General features: G+C 48.2%; 1 protein-coding gene across 1 annotated transcript in view; it reads right to left on the bottom strand.

Annotated features, from left to right (window-relative positions):
• The window catches only part of EXTL3 (exostosin like glycosyltransferase 3), a 169,089-nt gene extending 149,482 nt beyond the window's left edge, over positions 1–19,607 (bottom strand). Inside the window, exon 1 of the mRNA XM_081000905.1 lies at positions 19,451–19,607. The gene's annotated coding sequence lies outside the window, so the exon portion shown is untranslated. The remainder of the gene's footprint in view (positions 1–19,450) is intronic.
• Between the last annotated feature and the right edge of the window lie 307 nt (positions 19,608–19,914).

A 19,914-nucleotide genomic window follows, 5' to 3' on the forward strand; every position in this document is an offset into this window, starting at 1 on the left:
CGATGGAAAAACCTTGGCACTAAAAAAACAACCTACATTGGTATCGTCTCCATAGCTGTTGCCACGTTTAGATCAGCCCAGAGGAAAAGAGCCTCAAGAACACAAACAGGTCAAACTTCTGCGCTGTGCCGAATCTGGCAAGCATATTATTAAGCAGCTATTAAAAATTTGTTGTTATAGGAGCCTCAGCTCAGGAACAAGAGTGGTACACTCTCTCCACTGAAAGCACCAGGGGGTGCATGAGCAAGACCAGTCGGCAAGTCAAGAGCTAGTTTCCTGTAATGCCCTAAAAACGCCACATGGTACTCACAAAATCAGGGTGGCTACAGAACATAATTTACCACATCCTTTCAAGGTATAATTATGGGAGAATCCTTTCTTCTAACAGAAAAGGGCAGGGGGAAGCTATGTCTGGGTCGACAGGGCAGGCCAGGGAGGCGAAAGAGGGCTAAGACTGTAAAAATAATAATCTGAGGCGCAATTATTGCTAATTGAAAACTTCTCCCTTTTCTGGAAATCTGTATAGCCTTGCCAACTTGTCGTCAGACCTTGTGGCATCGTTGCTAAATGCCAAGTCAGTCCGTAGGAAATCCACCCTTTAGCTGCAGGATTTGATCTCAGAGAAGGAGGCAGGCTTGGTCTGCAGAAGAGCTAATCTCTCCCACTTGGCTTTTCCCATAAACCATCGCTTGCCTGGGATTCCTGGTTGCCGACAGCTACAAGGTGAGTCGTTAAATATCATTTGTTTCCTTGTTTATTAAAATTCATTACTGCCCTTCATCTGAGGATCACAGTGGTGGCTTACAGTATGTTGTTGTTTAGTCGTTTAGTCATGTCCGACTCTTCGTGACCCCCTGGACCAGAGCACGCCAGGCACTCCTGTCTTCCACTGCCTCCCGCAGTTTGGTGAAACTCATGCTGGTAGCTCCGAGAACACTGTCCAACCATCTCGTCCTCTGTCGTCCCCTTCTCCTTGTGCCCTCCATCTTTCCCAACATCAGGGTCTTTTCCAGGGAGTCTTCTCTTCTCATGAGTGGCCAAAGTCTTGGAGCCTCAGCTTCAGGATCTGTCCTTCCAGTGAGCACTCTGGGCTGATTCCCTTCAGAAGGAATAGGTCTGATCTTCCTGCAGTCCATGGGACTCTCAAGAGTCTCCTCCAGCACCAGAATTCAAAAGCATCCATTCTTCGGCCATCAGCCTTCTTTATGGTCCAGCTCTCGCTTCCACACATCACTACTGGGAAAACCATAGCTTTAACTATACGGACCTTTGTTGGCAAGGTGATGTCTCTGCTTTTTAAGATGCTGGCTTACAGTATAGAAAGAGAAAAATACATAGTAACAAACATATACGGCTAGGCTCAACCAGAGGACACCTATTAGATTGGCCTTGCAGCAAGAATATTCCTGCAAGGCTCTTTTGAGTGTAATAGTGCTGAAGAGCAAGATATATGCCCTTCTAAATAAATAAGAAACTAAGGGCAGAGTCGCAGCACACACTGAATGCACATGGCTTCCCCCAAAGAATCCTGGGAACTGTAGTTTGTTGTGGATGCTGGGAATTGTAGCTCAATAAGGGGGGAACTACAGTTCCCAGTAATCTAAGGGGGAAGCACATGTGTACTGAATGTGCTATGAATGTATGGAGTGGATCTGCCCTAGTTGTGAATTTGACCATCATAATAAGAAGTTCAAGAGAGTTGGGAGTGTGTGTGTTTGTTTGTGGTCTCTGTGCACAAACACACTCACACACTCCTCTATGGGGAGAGATCCAAGGCCTTAGCTCTGGACTTTCTAAAACAAGCGTGGGAAGAAGCAGCAAAATTCACTCAAGCGCCCTCCTCTCTCCCCCCCTCCTCTCCCCACCGCACTTGTTTAAAATACCCAAAGCCACATTCAATCCTCTCTTTGTTAGGTGGCACGCTATTCAGGATCAAGAACTGGGGAACCAGCCGCTGCAGAGAGAGAGACAAAAGTGGCATTATAGGTGCACACCTACAGAGAGCAATTGGAAAGTGTACATCAAAGTGCCTTTTCCCAAAGAGACAATTACTGCATTATGTGCAACTTAGGCAAAATGTCATTGAAACGACTGAAGGCGCCCACGCACCTTTTCCTCTTTGAAATATAAACACCTTTGCCCATGGTTTCCCCACCACCACCTTTTTGCCATTCTTAACGCAACCAACAATGGCAAGTACAACCTTTGAGGAAAGGGCAACAGCTGCAAAAATATTCTATGAGCGTCCTATGTATTATTGCGCAAATATTTAGTCTATCTTTCTTCTTAGACAAGAATGGATAGTGCCACCTGAGTGCTTCCAGGGGAGATACCTGGACCAATAGTGGTCCCAGTTACCACAGCTGGCATAATCTTCACAACAAGTCTGCTGTATAGGCTAGGCCGAGAGGTGGCAAGCTTTATAGCTGAGCGGGGCTTTGAACCCCAGTTTCCCAGGTCCTGTGGTCTGGCACTCAAACCACAACACCAAACCGTCTCAGGTGTCATCATACCTCAAATCCACCACATTACTAACACTGGAGTTTTTTGAGGTCTGTACGGGTTGGCTTTTTGGACGAATGCTGAGTTTGCATTTTGTACTAAATTTGGTTTTTGCTTTTAAATGTGCTTGGGGGTAAGCTACACTTCTGTGAATCCTCCCTCTCCAAAGACCTGCTCTGTTAATTATTTTTATTTTGCAAGGCACCAACTGCCACTCATTTGTTTCTTCCTCTCGCAAAGTCCCCCTGGCCACTGTTTCCCACGCTATTAATTTAAACGGAATGTCTACCAGGGAAACCAAAGTCGCTTCCCACCCTCCAGATCCCACCTCCTAGCAGATGGCAAAGTTATAAATATCAACGCATTCGTCAGCTAGTGGTACTCAAACCAGGCAGGCCGGAGCACCTTCTGCACAGCTTAAAAATACCACAACGGATTCACAGAACCATAAAATTGCAGAGTTGGGAGGGACCCAAAAGGGCAGCTAATCGAACCTCATGCGATGCAGGAATCACAGCAAGAGAATCTTTGATCGGCAAGCAACGCTTATTTCAACTCTGGCGTTGCACCTCCAAAATGCAGAGCCAGAGTTTCTGCAGTGCAGGTGCATCAAGAATTATGGAGCTCCACGCAGACATTTATTTGCTGTGCACTATCCATACCGCTGGAGCATGAAAGGCTGGGCTTATGGGTGCCCGGGACATACATTCAAGCACATGAGCGGGACACGAACAGCACAAATTAAGTAGATCTGTGGGAGGTTCAGTACAGATGAGAGAAACTAGGAGGCGATGAAGCTGGCCTCAAACCACCCAGTCTCCTGGGTAATCTCCTGGGCATCCAACACTCCAGAGGAGGGCAACCAAAATGGTCAAAGGCCTGGAAACGATGCCTTATGAGGAACGGCTAAGAGAGCTGGGCATGTTTAGCCTGGAGAAGAGGAGGTTAAGGGGTGATATGATAGCCATGTTCAAATATATAAAAGGATGTCACAGAGGAGGGAGAAAGGTTGTTTTCTGCTGCTCCAGAGAAGCGGACACGGAGCAATGGATCCAAACTACAAGAAAGAAGATTCCACCTAAACATTAGGAAGAACTTCCTGACGGTAAGAGCTGTTCGACAGTGGAATTTGCTGCCAAGGAGTGTGGTGGAGTCTCCTTCTTTGGAGGTCTTTAAGCAGAGGCTTGACAACCATATGTCAGGAGTGCTCTGATGGTGTTTCCTGCTTGGCAGGGGGTTGGACTCGATGGCCCTTGTGGTCTCTTCCAACTCTATGATTCTATGATTCACTCAGGGTCCTCAGGCAGACTAAGCCCTAGGGCAGCCTTTGCCAAGCTGGTGCGCTCCAGGCATTTTGGACTACAATTCCCAGCAGCCTCAGCCAGCTAGCCGTGGAGGGTACCTGGTCGGCCGCCATAGGGAAAAGATGCCCCCTGGACTGCATTTCTAACCTGAAGCAAATCAGCTGACTCGCCAAGGCAACTGGGGTTCTACAAGGCCCAATAAATCCTTTGCAGCCAATCCAGCTAGTTAGTCGGAGCGTTCTGCCTGATACTTTGTCAAAAAATAAAAGCATCCTTGCCCGGCCTTTCTGCCAAACGAGGTTCCCGGATGGGTTTACAAGGTCCAAAAATAAGACATTCCTTGCCCTCAGGTCTGCAATCTATAAAATACATGTGACAAAAGTGAAATACAGTGGTACCCCTGGTTGTGAACGGGATCCGTTCCGGAGGCCCGTTCACAACATGAAAAGAACGCAACCTGCAGTGGCGCGTCTACGCATGCGCGGGTTGCGAGTCATCGTTTTGCGCATCTGCACATGCGCAAGCGGCGAAATCCGGAAGTAACCCTATCTGGTTCGCTGTGGGACGCAACCTGAAAAAACGTTACATGAAGCAAACATAACATGAGGTATGACTGTATACTTGGAGTCAAGGGTGAATTTCATGCTCTTTATTCAGCCCATAGTAGCAATGAATGAAACTTTCCCCAAAATGTCTAGCTATATATACATTATTTACACAATGGGCCCTGCGTGATTGACTAATTCTGGGAGGCTACTCCTGTAGGCCAATCAGGTTGTGGATTCACTTCCTCCAGAAGCCTGATTGGCTGCTCCTACAGGCCAATCAGGTCGCTGATTCACTTCCACATGGAGCTGGATTGGGTGGCTCCTGCGAACCAATCAGACTGCTGCATTCTGGATCCTATTATTCTAGGATTCAGCTCAGTACATAAGAAGGAAAGGTGATGGGGGGGAAGCAGCTCGTTCACCAGTTCAAGGAGGGTGATGATGCGAGAACATCTGCATAGTTTGCTGCTTTCCTCTGCCTTTTCCAAAATTCGGCAGATGACACAATTAAGGTAGCAGTGAAACAGAGCTGAAATATTTCTCCTGCAGGGCAAAATTTCTAATGTTCTGGTTGTTGTTGCTGCTGCTGCTTTTCCTGGCACCGCTATTCTCTCCTTCTGGGCTCTGCTTCCATCTTCTTCTGCAGCCCCGTTAATCACAACTGTCAGAGAAGGGAAAGGAAACGTGCCCACCAAAATGTTTTCAGGATTCTCCCCTCTTTGGGCGCACAGATAAATTTCTCAACTGCCCTGGAAGAAGCTGCAACCCTGTGTGCAGTCAACCTTCTTGAATCCCACCGATTTCAAATTAGCCACAACCTCTCTGCTTCGGAGTACAGAATTCTCTGCTGACATCTAAACCTGCCTTATAGTCAGTCAAACCATTTGTCCAGGGTGGGGAACCAGTGGACCAGCAGAGCATAGAATTGTAGCATTGGAAGGGATCCCCAAGGGTCATCTAGTCCAACCCCCTGCAATGCAGGAATCTCGGCTAAAGCATCCCTGACAGAGGGCCATCCAACCTCTGCTTAAAAACCTCCAGGGAAGGAGAGTCCACCACCTCCCAAGGGAGACCGTTCTATTATCAACAGCTCTTACTGTCAGAAAGTTCTTCCTGACATTTAGTTGGAATCGCCTTTCTTGTAATTTGAATCCATTGGTTCAGGTCCTCCGCTCCGCAGCAGCAGAAAAAAATGTTGTGGGACTACAACTCTTGACATCACTGGTTCTGTTGGCTAGGGTGGATGGGAAAGGACTTATTCATGCACTGTTAAACTGCGGAACTCACTCCCACAAGACGCAGCAATGGCCACTGACATGGATGGCTTCAAAAGAGGATTGGACAAATTTGTGGAAGACAAGGCTGCCAATAGCTAATAGCTATGATGGCTATATTGGGACGCGGGTGGCGCTGTGGTCTAAACCACTGAGCCTAGGGCTTGCTGATCAGAAGGTCGGCGGTTCGAATCCCCGCAATGACGGGGTGAGCTCCCATTGCTCGGTCCCTGCTCCTGCCAACCTAGCAGTTCGAAAGCACGTCAAAGTGCAAGTAGATAAATAGGTACCACTCCAGCGGGAAGGTAAATGGCGTTTCCATGTGCTGCTCTGGTTCGCCAGAAGCGGCTTAGTCGTGCTGGCCACATGACCCGGAAGGTGTACGCCAGGTCCCTCAGCCAATAAAGCCAGATGAGCGCCGCAAACCCAGAGTCGGTCACGACTGGACCTAATGGTACCTTTACCTTTATGATGGCTATACAGTGGTACCTTGGTTTATGAACTTAATCCGTTCCGGAAGTCCGTTCTTAAACCAAAGCATTCTTAATGCTTTCCATAGCAGCGGGGGACTCAACTTACAAATGGAAGACACTCAACAGGAAGCGAAACATGTTCTGCTTCCAAGGCAATGTTCACAAACCAAAACACCTACTTCCAGGTTTGCAGCATTCTTAATCCAAGTTGTTCATAAACTAAGCTGTTCTTAAACCAAGAATCATAGAATCATAGAGTTGGAAGAGACCACAAGGGCCATCGAGTCCAACCCCCTGCCAAGCAGGAAACACCATCAGAGCACTCCTGACATATGGTTGTCAAGCCTCTGCTTAAAGACCTCCAAAGAAGGAGACTCCACCACACTCCTTGGCAGCAAATTCCACTGTCGAACAGCTCTTACTGTCAGGAAATTCTTCCTAATGTTTAGGTGGAATCTTCTTTCTTGTAGTTTGGATCCATTGCTCCGTGTCCGCTTCTCTGGAGCAGCAGAAAACAACCTTTCTCCCTCCTCTATGTGACATCCTTTTATATATTTGAACATGGCTATCATATCACCCCTTAACCTCCTCTTCTCCAGGCTAAACATGCCCAGCTCCCTTAGCCGTTCCTCATAAGGCATCGTTTCCAGGCCTTTGACCATTTTGGTTGCCCTCCTCTGGACACGTTCCAGTTTGTCAGTGTCCTTCTTGAACTGTGGTGCCCAGAACTGGACACAGTACTCCAGGTGAGGTCTGACCAGAGCAGAATACAGTGGCACTATTACTTCCCTTGATCTAGATGCTATACAGTGGTGCCCCGCAAGACGAATGCCTCGCAAGACGGAAAAACCGCTAGACGAAAGGGTTTTCCGTTTTGGAGTTGCTTCGCAGGACGAATTCCCCTATGAGCTTGCTTCGCAAGACGAAAATGTCTTGCGAGTCTTGAGATTTTTTTCCCGCTTTCCCCCCCCTTTATCTAATCCGCTAAGCCTTTAATAGCCTTTAATAGCCTTTTAGCAGCTAATCCGCTAAGCCTTTAAGCCTTTAATAGCCGCTAAACCGCTAATAGCGCTAATCCGTTAAGCCGCTAATGGGGTTGCTTCGCAAGACGAAAAAACCGCTAGACGAAGACTCTCGCGGAACGGATTAATTTCGTCTTGCGAGGCACCACTGTACTCCTATTGATGCAGCCCAGAATTGCATTGGCTTTTTTAGCTGCCGCGTCACACTGTTGGCTCATGTCAAGTTTGTATTTGACCATTTTGTATTTGTGCCTCTCATTTTTTTTGCCCAAGTGCAATACTTTACATTTCTCCCTGTTAAAATTCATCTTGTTTGCCTGGACTATGTCTGGGCCACGGCCCGGATGTAGTGGAACAGAATTGCATTTTGCCAGGCCTTTGACCATTTTGGTTGCCCTCCTCTGGTACCACTGTAGTTCGCCTCCACTGTTAGAGGCAGGATATGACCCTGATTGCCAGTTGCTGGAAAATAAAGGAGAGAAGAGTGCTGTAAAAAAATATCTAGGAGTGCTAGCACCAGGCTGAGGAATGGTTCTCTACCATAGAGTTTTCATTATCCCCATTATCAATAGAACAATATCATCACCATTCAAACTGAAGTTGATTCTATTGGAATGAGGTATGAAGTATGTATCTTTCATAGGACAGCCCGTGAAGTTCAGATCCAAGGCCATCTTTCTTTGATCCGTCTTTTTCCTTTGTTTCCAAATTCTTACATTTGGTTTTTCTTATGAGAGAGGACGCTCGAACAGCCTTCTCGTAATCTGGAGCGATGGAGAACTCTCAATCTGTTTTACGGCATCATAAAAAGAAATGCCAGTGGGATCATTTAAGGCCCATGCAAGTGAAAATGTTTATCATCGGGAAGGAGCCAAGACGTAAAATTGGATTTTACTTGGTGTGCTCCATGACGGAACATCAATAAAAAGGGAATCCCATAAAACTAATAAGAGATCTTGCTTATTGGGCCGGTCAGCATATAAAAATACTCTTGGCTAAACCTCTTGGGGAGTAAATTACTGTAACTCTATAATTAGTAGGACAACAGCATAAGACCATGACTAGCCATATAGAAGCGGGTGCAGAACCAGTGACTACTCGAGATGTTATTGGACTCCCAGCAGCCTCAAAAGCCAGAGATGGTGGGATCCTGTTCATCTGGAGAGCCACAGGTTCCCTTCGGTCAGCCCTAAGAAGCAACACAGTTAGCTGAACAAACAAGTCAGGATCCATCATAAAATACATTTAAAGCAACAACTTTGGGCTGGATATATTAGCACGCTGCGAAAACACCATGCTACCCACCCACATATAAAAGTGAAAGCAATGCCAAAATTAGAAGTTTAGGGCACAGATTTCTGCCTGTTAGGCAAAGACTCCCCCTTGCATCAAAAGAAATTGCCAGGAAGTCATTTTTTAAAAGCGCTACAACATGGGTAGGCAAACTAAGGCCCGGGGACCAGATCCAGCCCAATCGCCTTCTGAATCCGGCCCGCGTACGGTCCGGTAATCAGTGTGTTTTTACATGAGTAGAATGTCTCCTTTTATTTAAAATGCATCTCTGGGTTATTTGTGGGGCCTGCCTGGTGTTTTTACATGAGTAAAATGTGTGCTTTTATTTAAAATGCATCTCTGGGTTATTTGGGGGGCATAGGAATCCGTTCATTTCCCCCCAAAAAATATAGTTCGGCCCCCTACAAGGTCTGGGGGACAGTGGACTGGCCCCCTGCTGAAAAAGTTTGCTGACCCCTGCGCTACAAGGATCAAGGCGCTAGGATCGCAGAATACCTGAGTGCTGTTTGAGGACAGAGTAAAATAAGGAGAGAGAGATCGAAGGAGAGGTAGCCACTTGTTTCTTCTTACGGTGACTGGCAAGCCAGGACCGTCACTCATCACCAGTAAGCTGTGTGTGATGAACACACACACACAAAAATATATCCTTTAACTACAGGGCAGGGCAGCCCAGAGACTGAACGCCAAAGGGCCAAAGAATCATTTGCATTCCACTCTCTTTCCCGTTTTCCCAAACCACAACCATGGCGAGGAGGGAGAATTCTCAGTGGCTAAACAACAGGGATCGTTGATGGCTGAATGACCTGGCAATGGAATACAAAAGTTCGTCAAATTACGCACAGACAAACAGACACACACACACACACACACACACACACACACACACACGGAGTGGGAGGAGAGATGTCATTCCATATTCCTGGTGTTATTTGCTCAGCTGGGCACCCTAAACTTCTTCATTGCCACTGCAATACCACTGGTCAATCTATCTTAGCATTGCCTACACACTAACACCCGTGGGTCCCCCAGTTTCAGACTTAGGCTGCATGCAAAACAATATAAGGAAAGTGAAATATACTCAGAGTCGAGAGTGGATTTCATGCTCTTTATTCATCTCATAGTGGTGAGGAGGAATGGAAGTTCCCCCAGAATGTCTGCTTTATATACATTATTTACACAATGGGCCCCACGTGATTGGCTAATTCCGGGATTCTCCTGTAGGCCAATCAGGTTGCAGATTCACTTCCAACTGGAGCTGGATTGGGTGGCTCCTGTGGACCAATCAGACTGCTGCATTCTGAATCCTATTGTTCTAGGACCAATCAGACTGCTGCATTTTGGATCCTATTCAACTCAGTACATAGCACCAAGCCGCCTGGATCAGGCCAAAAGGGGCCCATCTAGTCCAGCATCTTGTTCACACAATGCCCAACCAGGTACCTATTATGGGAAACCTGAAAGCTGGATTCTGGACCAAGCCAGGGTTCAAAATTGGCCAGGCGCATTTTGCACCCAGCTATCGGACACTTGTAACCGAGTGATTGGCCCCTGACATCTCCATCTGGTGATGCATGCTGGGAGATCCTTGGCTCTCGACTGCTTTCACACACTAGCAAACACATCCTATAGAATTCTATCCATGATATTTTATCTGCACAATCGGAATGAATTTCAAGAACCAAGAAGTTGTTATTGAAAAGAGCCGCCTGGCCCCAAAACGGCGACGAGGCATTCAGTTTCAGCGACCGTAACCCTGGTTGAAGGAGCCATTTGGCGCCTAGTTTATATATCTGAGTTTCTAAGACTGCCAAGAGCGCCGCTCTCCCCTCCTGTGGTTTCCAGCAACTGGTAATAATAATAATAATAATAACAATAATAATAATAATAATAATAATTTATTATTTATACCCCGCCCATCTGGCTGAGTCTCCCCAGCCACTCTGGGCGGCTTCCAATCACATGTTAAAAACAATACAGCATTAAATATTAAAAACTGCCTTCAGATATCTTTTAAAGAGAAGATAGCTGCTTATTTCCTTCACATCTGATGGGAGGGCGTTCCACAGGGCGGGCGCCACTACCAAGAAGGCCCTCTGCCTGGTTCCCTATAACCTCCCTTCTCGCAATGAGGGAACCGCCAGAAGGCGCTCGACGCTGGATCTCAGCATCCGGGCAGAACGATGGGGGTGGAGACACTTCTTCAGGTATACTGGACCGAGGCCGTTTAGGGCTTTCAAGGTCAGCACCAACACTGGTATTCAGAAGCACTGCTGCCTTGATCCATGGGCTCAGAGCAAAGCAATGCTGATCAGTGGAAAAAAAATCTATAGACCAGCTCTATGGGTACCACAGTTATCCCCCCTCCCAACCCCAATTCCAAGAGGATGTTGGAGGGTGTCCAGATCCAAGGCCTCTCCAGTTTTTTTGCTTTCTCCATTATCTAACCACAAATGACAGGTGAAGGGAAAATTTATGCAGCAATGAGGTATATCCATGGGTGGCTGCACTCCTCCTCTCCCCAGGGATAAATAGATCTGCAAAAGTATCTCAAGATCTCCTCCAGGTAACCACAGGTTGGTCCCTTTCAATTTACCTGGGGCTGCAGTGGCTCAGCCTAGCTTCATCCAAGCTGTAAAGGCTATGCGTTATATCTCTGTTGCTCCAAGAGTGGGGTGTTTGGCAGGAGTTGCTGTATATATTGCTCATTATTAGATTTAATTTTATATATATTGTACTTTTAATTGCATGTTCTTAGGTAAGCCACCCTGGGGAATATTTATTGATGGGCAGCTCTATAAATCAAAATTCGAATAAATAAATAATGCCTTTGCCAGAGTCTCTGGAGAGCTTCTGTTTAAGAGTAGAGATGGCACCGAACCATCTGGGCTGAATCCCTCTGGGCTCCATGTAAGGCTGTTTCATACATCTCCTGGCACCACACGTGAATTAAGTTTAGCCGTCCCACTGGCTGTCCACTTCCAGGGAAGCGTAAGAAATCATTCTGCGTGGTTTATATTCGCAGCAAGAGAAAACAGGATTATTTTTCTTCGCTGCAGGAAGCTGAACCAGAAATTTATAGAAGGACCATCAAACAACATCTCTCAACCCCACAAAGCTCATGGAGTGGCTAGAATAGGACTTGCTAACCTGGTCCCTTCCTGGGATATAGCTCAGTCGGTAGAACATGGGACTATGAATTTCAGGGTTGTGAGTTCGAGTCTCACCTTGGACAAAAGATTCCTGCATTGCAGGGGGGTTGTACTCAATGACCCTCATGGTCCCTTCCAAGTCTGATTCTAGGTTTTGGACCTCAACTCCCATTAGCCTCAGCTAGCATAGTCAGCAAGCACCACATTTGTTTACCCTGGGTTAGAGTATTTGACTAGGAGCTGGAGGTCAGGTGTCCTGACTCCCACTCAGAGACTTGGGACTCACACCTCACTTGTTTTGCTGAAAAGTTTTATTCCAAAATTCACTATAGCACCCAAACCCAAACAGGGTTAGAGGTTAGAAAGTCAGGAAGCAGGACAGAGCGCTTGAGTTTTTATATTGCAAACCACCCAAAGAGTGGTATAGAAATTTAATAAATAGTAATAATAATAATAATAAACATTGATCCCACTATGGAACTCACTCCCATGGGAAGCAGGCCACCAATCTAGACGGCTTTAAAAGACGATTAAGCAAATCCACCGAGGCGAGGGCTGTCATGGCTACTAGCCAAGGCAGTGAAGGTCCTGAACGAGTGCCTGGAGGCGGTTGGAGGATGGATGGCGGCTAACGGATTGAGGTTGAATCCTGACAAGACAGAAGTACTATTCTTGGAGGACAGGGGGCAGGCTGGTGTGGAGGACTCCCTGATCCTGAATGGGGCAACTGTGCCCCTGAAGGACCAGGTGCGCAGCCTGGGAGTCATTTTGGACTCACAGCTGTCCATGGAGGCACAGGTCAGTTCTGTGTCCAGGGCAGCTGTCTACCAGCTCCATCTGGGATGCAGACTGAGACCCTCCCTGCCCGCAGACTGTCTCACCAGACTGGTGCATGCTCTAGTTATCTCCTGCTTGGACTACTGCATTGCGCTCTACGTGGGGCTACCTTTGAAGGTGACCCGGAAACTACAACTAATCCAGAATGTGGCAGCTGGACTGGTGACTGGGAGTGGCCACCGAGACCACATAACACCGGTCCAGAAAGACCTACATTGGCTCCCCGTACTTTTCCGAGCACAATTGAAAGTGTTGGCACTGACCTTTAAAGCCCTAAACGGCCTCGGTCCAGTATCCCTGAAGGAGCGTCTCCACCCCCATCGTTCTGCCCGGACACTGAATTCCAGCTCCAAGGGCCTTCTGGCGGTTCCCTTGCTGTGAAAAGCAAACTACAGGGAACCAGGCAGAGGGCCTTCTCAGTGGCAGCACCCGCTCTGTGGAACGCTCTCCCATCAGATGTCAAAGAGATAAACAACTACATTTAGAAGACATCTGAAGGCAGCCCTGTTCAGGGAAGTTTTTAATGTGTGACATTTTGATGTATTTTTAATCTTTGCTGGAAGCCGCCCAGAGTGGCTGGATTTTCCCCTAAATTGATTTTAGAACTTTGAATTTATTGTTATTCACGCTTTTATTCTGTATTTTATGCTGTTTTTTGTTGTATCACAATTAAGTGTTTTATATTTGTTGTTAGCCGCCCTGAGCCCGGTTTTCTGAACCGGGAAGGGCGGGGTATAAATTAATTTTTTTTAAAAAAGGCAGCAAGAGGAATCGTTTCAGGACTATATTACAGACAAAACGGGGTTGAAATGGCAGTGGAGCGGATAACAGGGTGAAGTTTCCAGAGGAGCGAAGGAAAACAGAAGGAACTATCGGGGGTGCCGAGGGGAACAGGTAGGCAGGCGCCCAGAGACAAGGCAAGAGGAAGCACATTCGACCGAGATCAACCCCATCCCGAGACAAAAATAAATAATTCCGGGAACAGGAATGTTTGCATTTGTACAAGGCTCCGGCAGCCCTGGGCAGACGAGAGGCAAGGGTGTGTTTGTATTAACTTTGGCCTGGTTTTCCCGTCCCAATGTACTCTCCCGGCTCTATTCGTTAGAGATATTCTACAAAATCATTTCTCAGCCTTTCCACAGCCAGGAGGGCACGAGGGGCTCCTCTGTTAGTTATCCCATAAACCAAACTTTTCGACTGTTCAGCATCTCTGAACCTGTGCCTGTAGGCATGCGATACACTCAACCATTAAGCCATCTAGGTTAGAGGTCATCACTAAGTATCAAATGTGGTGACAGTAATAATAATACAACAAAACAACAACAACACCGTTGTGGCGGCACGGGGTTGCCGTTCTGTGATTGGACTTACGTTAGTTGTTGAGCGGTTCATTTATCCAGTAGGTATAACATTTACTGCATATGTCACTTGTTAAGATGGGATGCGGGTGGCTCTGTGGTCAAACCACAGAGCCTAGGACTTGCCAATCAAAAGTCGGCGGTTCGAATCCTCGCGATGGGGTGAGCTCCCATTGCTCGGTCCCTGCTCCTGCCAACCTAGCAGTTCGAAAGCACGTCAAAGTGCAAGTAGATAAATAGGTACTGCTCCGGCGGGAAGGTAAACAGCATTTCCGTGTGCTGCTCTGGTTTGCCAGAAGCGGCTTAGTCATGCTGGCCACATGACCCAGAAGCTGTACGCCGGCTCCCTCGGCCAATAAAGCGAGATGAGCGCCGCAACCCCAGAGTTGGTCATGACTGGACCTAATGGTCAGGGGCCCCTTTACCTTTTTAACTTGTTAAGATAGAGTTGCACATTTATCCACTCCATGTTTACAGTATCTCCAGGCTTTGTCTTACACATGGCACCTTAGTATGTTTGTTGTTTGAATGGTTACAAGTCTATCTCCATTCTAGCTATTATTATAGTAAATTTGGTTTTATACTTATAAGCCAGTTTGTGGTGGTATTGTTTTGTTGTAGTGGTCATCACTAATTCCTGTGGGAATGAGTTTCACAGTCTAACAATCCCATATTCCTGATCCATGTATAGTCTGGCTTCCCTGTGGCAGCGTTCGCACATAATCTTAAACCATAGTTCAACATTGCCAGGAAAAGCTGCAGTGAGCCTCGGATTTGTATAGAGCCTCGCCCTTCTTTCCAGGAGGCCAGCATTAAGGATTTGGAATAAGGTTACCAGATTTTTTTCAATAAATCCGGGGACACTTTTCAACTTCAGTGGATTTTGTATGGGGACTGATGTGTAAATCCGGGAAACGGGGACATCTGGTAACCTTAATTTGGAAGCCTTTGCTTCCTTTCCAACAGTTTGACATGGCATCAAAACCTTGTCAAAACCGGGTAGCCTTAACTATTGTCAGGGGAAATTACTCAACTTCAAACCAGAGTTTAAAAAGCTAGTTTTGTTTTCAGTAAACTTAAAGGTCAGCCATAGCTTAGGGTTGAGATGTCATAGTTAACCTCCAATTTGCAGTGGTAGAGGAGAGAGGGAAGGAAGATTGTGCATGTTCAAGATTTCCTGCAGCTCATCCTTGCAAGGCTGAACTGTGGTTTGACATTATGAGGAAACCAAGGCACAGTATGTTGCTGGGATTTGAGAGTGCATTATTCAGCATGCAGTATCCACTGCTTCCTCCACAGGTTGTCATCACTTCTGAGCGAAGCTTGCAGGTAATCGGATGAGGTACCCAGCAGGCCACTAATTGACTGGTGGATTTCTCTGTTTCCCTTCCAGTCTTCCAAGCAGTTCAGCAAACACAAGCCAAGCACATTCCATTTATTTCAATACAGTCCTACCTGGGGTTGAAGTAGCTTCGGGTTGAGCATTTTCGGGTTGCACTCCGTGGCGACCCGGAAGTAACGGAATGCGTTACTTCTGGGTTTCGCCACTTGTGCATGTACAGATGCTCAAAATGACGTCATGCGTGTGTGCTGAAGCAGCGAATCGCAACACGCACAGACGCGGGTTGTGTTCGCTTCAGGATGCGAACAGGGCTCCGGAACAGATCCCGTTCGCATCCAGAGGTACCACTGTATTTAAACAAATAAAGCATGACTAAACATCAGGAATAACTTTCTAAGAGCTGGAGGACCATCTGTCATGGATGCTTTAGCCGAGATTCCTGCATTGCAGGGGGTTGGACTAGATGACCCTTGGGGTCCCTTCCAACTCTACAATTCTACAATGCTATGATAACACAGTCCTGCCAACCTAGCAGTTCGAAAGCACATCAAAGTGCAAGTAGATAAATAGGTACCGCTCCGGGAGGAAGGTAAACAGTGTTTCTGTGCGCTGCTCTGGTTTGCCAGAAGCGGCTCAGTCCTGCTGGCCACATGACTTGGAAGCTGTACGCCGGCTCCCTCGACCAATAAAGCGAGATGAGTGCTGCAGCCCCAAAGTCAGCCACGACTGGACCTAATGGTCAGGAGTCCCTTTACCTTTACGATAATGCAGAGTAGCATTAAAAATACAACAAAATATACCCACAGCAACATCTTTGCTGAAACAAGCATGTTTTATTCAAATGTGTCTCAAGAAAAAGACTGGAGGGGGTGGGTTGAGGAAAACTTGATTCAGAAGTTTGGGTCGTGACTCTTGGGCGAGGAAGGAATAAGGGACGTTGGCATTCCATCTAAAAACACACCTACCTGGGAGCTAGCTCCCTGCACCATGCTTTCCTTGAGCACCCCTATACACTTGGACATCTGTAGGAAGGGCCGGTCCACCCATGAGGCAAGGTGAGGCGACCGCTTCGGGTGGCAGGATCTGCAGGGGCAGGAGATACAACCTCCAAGGAATGCATCACCAGCTGCCGTCCGGTCCTTAGAGGCTGGATCTGCCGCCTCCTTGGCAGTCCTTCTAGGCCTCCTCCCTAACACCCTCTTGGTGAACAGGAGACACCGCCAATGGTCTCCTTCCACCTCACTCTACTAACTCCAGAAACCCAAGACCACATGGAGGAGGCTCCTCCCCACGCCAGCATCGTCCAGTCCAAAAGCCAAGGCCATCCTGATGGGGACACAGAGCGGTAGGGGTGCGCCTGGTGCCCGCCAGGTGTCCTGCACTACAACTCCCAGCAGCCATGACAGCCTAGTCAAGGACAGGCTTCCGCAAACTTGGCTTTCCAGATGTTTTGAGACTACAGTTCCCATCATCCCTGACCACTGGTCCTGCTAGCTAAGGATCATGGGAGTTGTAGGCCAAAAACATCTGGAGGGCCGAGGTTGAAGAAGCCTGGTCAAGGGTAATGGGAGTTGTGCTCCAGCAACATCTGGAGAGCTCCAGGTTGAGCAAGGCTGATCTGAATAATCCTAGAGCAGTTATAAGGAGGAAAATCAGATAAGCCCATGGTTGATGATTCTTTGGGACGCGGGTGGCGCTGTGGGTTAAAGCCTCAGCACCTAGGACTTGCCGATCGAAAGGTCGGCGGTTCGAATCCCCGCGGCGGGGTGCACTCCAGTCGTTCGGTCCCAGCGCCTGCCAACCTAGCAGTTCGAAAGCACCCTCGGGTGCAAGTAGATAAATAGGGACCGCTTACCAGCGGGAAGGTAAACGGCGTTCCATGTGCTGCGCTGGCTCGCCAGATGCAGCTTGTCACGCTGGCCACCTGACCCAGAAGTGTCTGTGGACAGCGCTGGCTCCCGGCCTTTAGAGTGAGATGAGCGCACAACCCTAGAGTCTGGCAAGACTGGCCCGTACGGGCAGGGGTACCTTTACCTTTACCTTTACCTTGATGATTCTTTATTAGATTTGTATACCGGCCCCCACCCAGGGTGATTCATGACATAAAAACACAAAACGACAACTCACACAATTTAGAATAAAAACAAACCAAAGACATCCCCTCCCACAAACACATTTACAGTGGTACCTCAGGTTAAGTACTTAATTCGTTCCGGAGGTCCGTTCTTAACCTGAAACTGTTCTTAACCTGAGGTACCACTTTAGCTAACGGGGCCTCTTGCTGCCACTGCGCCGCCAGAGCACGATTTCTGTTCTCATCCTGAAGCAAAGTTCTTAACCCGAGGTAATATTTCTGGGTTAGCAGAGTCTTTAACCTGAAGCGTATGTAACCCGAGGTACCACTGTAAAAGGAACACTTCCAAGTTCCTTTTCGAAGAACCAAGAAATTGACGATCAACAAGGCATGCAGGGAGTCACACCTGAAAGAGAAATGGGACCACAAAGCCATGCTTCCCATCAGTGAAAGGAAAAACGTGTGTGTATCAGCCACTGCTATGGTCACTTCCAGAGAAGCTATTTCCCCCTCTCCAGAACAGAAGGGAGGGTGAGTGTGGGCATATTTAAGGGGATATTTTTCAGTGTTGGGGATGGTGAGGCAGTGTGGACAAGAACTGTGCAGGATGAGGACGTTTCTCATGAAATGTGAGTTTCTGAAGGGTGAGACCTTTTGTAGATGCCATAGGAGATACTGATACAGGTGTCCGTAAGTGCCACCTTGGTGATCCCTAGCTTATGCCATAATAAAGCTTGTGAGCATTTAAGGCGCAAAAAAACCCTCCCAAACAAACAAACATGGCATGCAGACAATTCCCCCCCTTTCCAAATATCACACTCACAGACTCACATAATTATTCCCCCACTCCTCCCAGTAGAAAGAAACCCAAATCCCACAGCAGCAGTCATATCCTTCTTTCCCCCCAAATCTCCCATTGCAAAAAAAAAACAGGAAGGAAGGCAGAATCAAAGCATATGTTTTAAAGACAAGAAAACATGGGGTTTCTCTCCCGGAAACTAAAAACACCATCCCAGAGTATCAAGTAGTGCATTTCCGTGACTTAATATTCAGAATCTGTGATCCTAAAATGTCAACAGGGAAGGGTTGTAACTTTGTAGTAAGGCAAATGCTTTGCACATTAAAAAAACCCTCTGGTTTGACACTTTTTGGAAAGAGGTTTTTTTTCAGAGAGTAAGGCAGGGAGCAGAGATATTTAAGGAGGAGGAGGGCTGTCGCTCTGAGCTAAAAGTATGGGGCCGGATTGAATAACAATCTGACACAGTGACTCCCCTCTGAGGCTACTTCTGAGCAAGGAGGTCCACAATGCCTGCCACAAAACGTCCAGTTCCTTCTGCCATGCTTTACAGATCCATTCCGATCCACTGCACACCACCCAAAACAAAGAGCTTGCGTTGCTATGGTCATTATAGGATTCCTGTCTTTTTGGGACACAGCCACAGGGCAGAAAGGCGTGCGCACCTCTCAGGATGAGGCGCACTCAGGGGCTGGCTGCCAAGAAGTCGCAGGGCGCGCATGGACCCTTTTCAGCAGACATGGGGAAGAAGGGCCCCCACTTGCCGCAAGGGAGAAGGTGCTCCAAAACTCCACAAGGACCTTTTTCCTGGGGAAACTGTTGGGGGGTGGGGAGCAGTCTAATGTATAACCCGGATCACTAGATCCTTTCTGACTGCCTGGACCTCACTGCCTGCTCCCATTCCGGAGAGCACATGGACAGAGCATATGCTCAGAATTCCCCATCCGAGGCTGGCAGTCCACTCTCTGCCTGTTTCCTGAGCGGATCCTCTAACGAGGAAGCTCCCAGGAGGCCAGGAGGAGCTGGCAAGAGTGCCACCTTGGCTCCTTGACCGTGGGTGGCAGTGGGTACTATACAACCCTGTGGGTGCCCAAATTTATGGGGATTTTTGTGGGTGCTGGGGAACCCAGAGCCCAAGCATGTATAGGAACTGGTTATTGCAGCCCCCCCCCCCCACCCCGGATCTGTATCCTTGACGCCTTGGCATGCATTGCAAGCCATTATAGTCCCCGGGTTCCTTCTTCCCCAAGGCGCCGGGTACGTGAAACCGTTCCGGGGCTGCGGAAGGGAGAGGACCCGGACGGGGGTTGATCCTGCACGGGGGAGAAATGCATGCAAGCCAAAACGAAAGCAGGGTGGGGGGAAAGCCCCTTCCTCTGCAAGAGGAACGGAGGAGCTGCCCTGTGCAAAGTCAGAGCCACCCCACCCGGTGCAAACCCGGGGTCGCCCTCCAGAAATCTCTGCAGCGCAGCGCTTACCTCGTAGCTGCAGGGAGCGCGGCTGGAGGCCAGCAAGTTCGTGCACAGCTGCCGGGAGGAAAGGGATTCCGAGGGAAGGAAGGAGGCAGGCTGAGCCCGGGCGCCGCTGCCTGCCTGCCTGCTTGCAACCGTCCCGCGTCTGCAGCCCAGCGGCCAATGCTCGGCGCGCCGTGGGAAGCGGAGCTTTTAAAACCGGGAAGGAAAGGGGGGCCGGTGCGCCCCCTGGTGGAGATGGGAGGGAGCTCATAAATCCTAGAATTGGAAGCGGGGCCCCCAAAGGTCATCCAGTCCAACCCCCTGCAATGCAGGCATCTCAGCTAAAACATCATGACAGATGGCCACCCAAGCTCTGCTTAAAAAGCTCCAAGGAAGGAGAGCCCATCACCTCCCAAGGGAGACCGTTCCACTGTCTTGCACAGGCTTCCTCAACCTCAGCCCTCCAGATGTTTGGAGACTACGCGTTA

This window comes from Podarcis pityusensis, assembly GCF_964106645.2.
Source record: "Podarcis pityusensis genome assembly, chromosome: 3".
NCBI lineage: Eukaryota > Metazoa > Chordata > Lepidosauria > Squamata > Lacertidae > Podarcis > Podarcis pityusensis.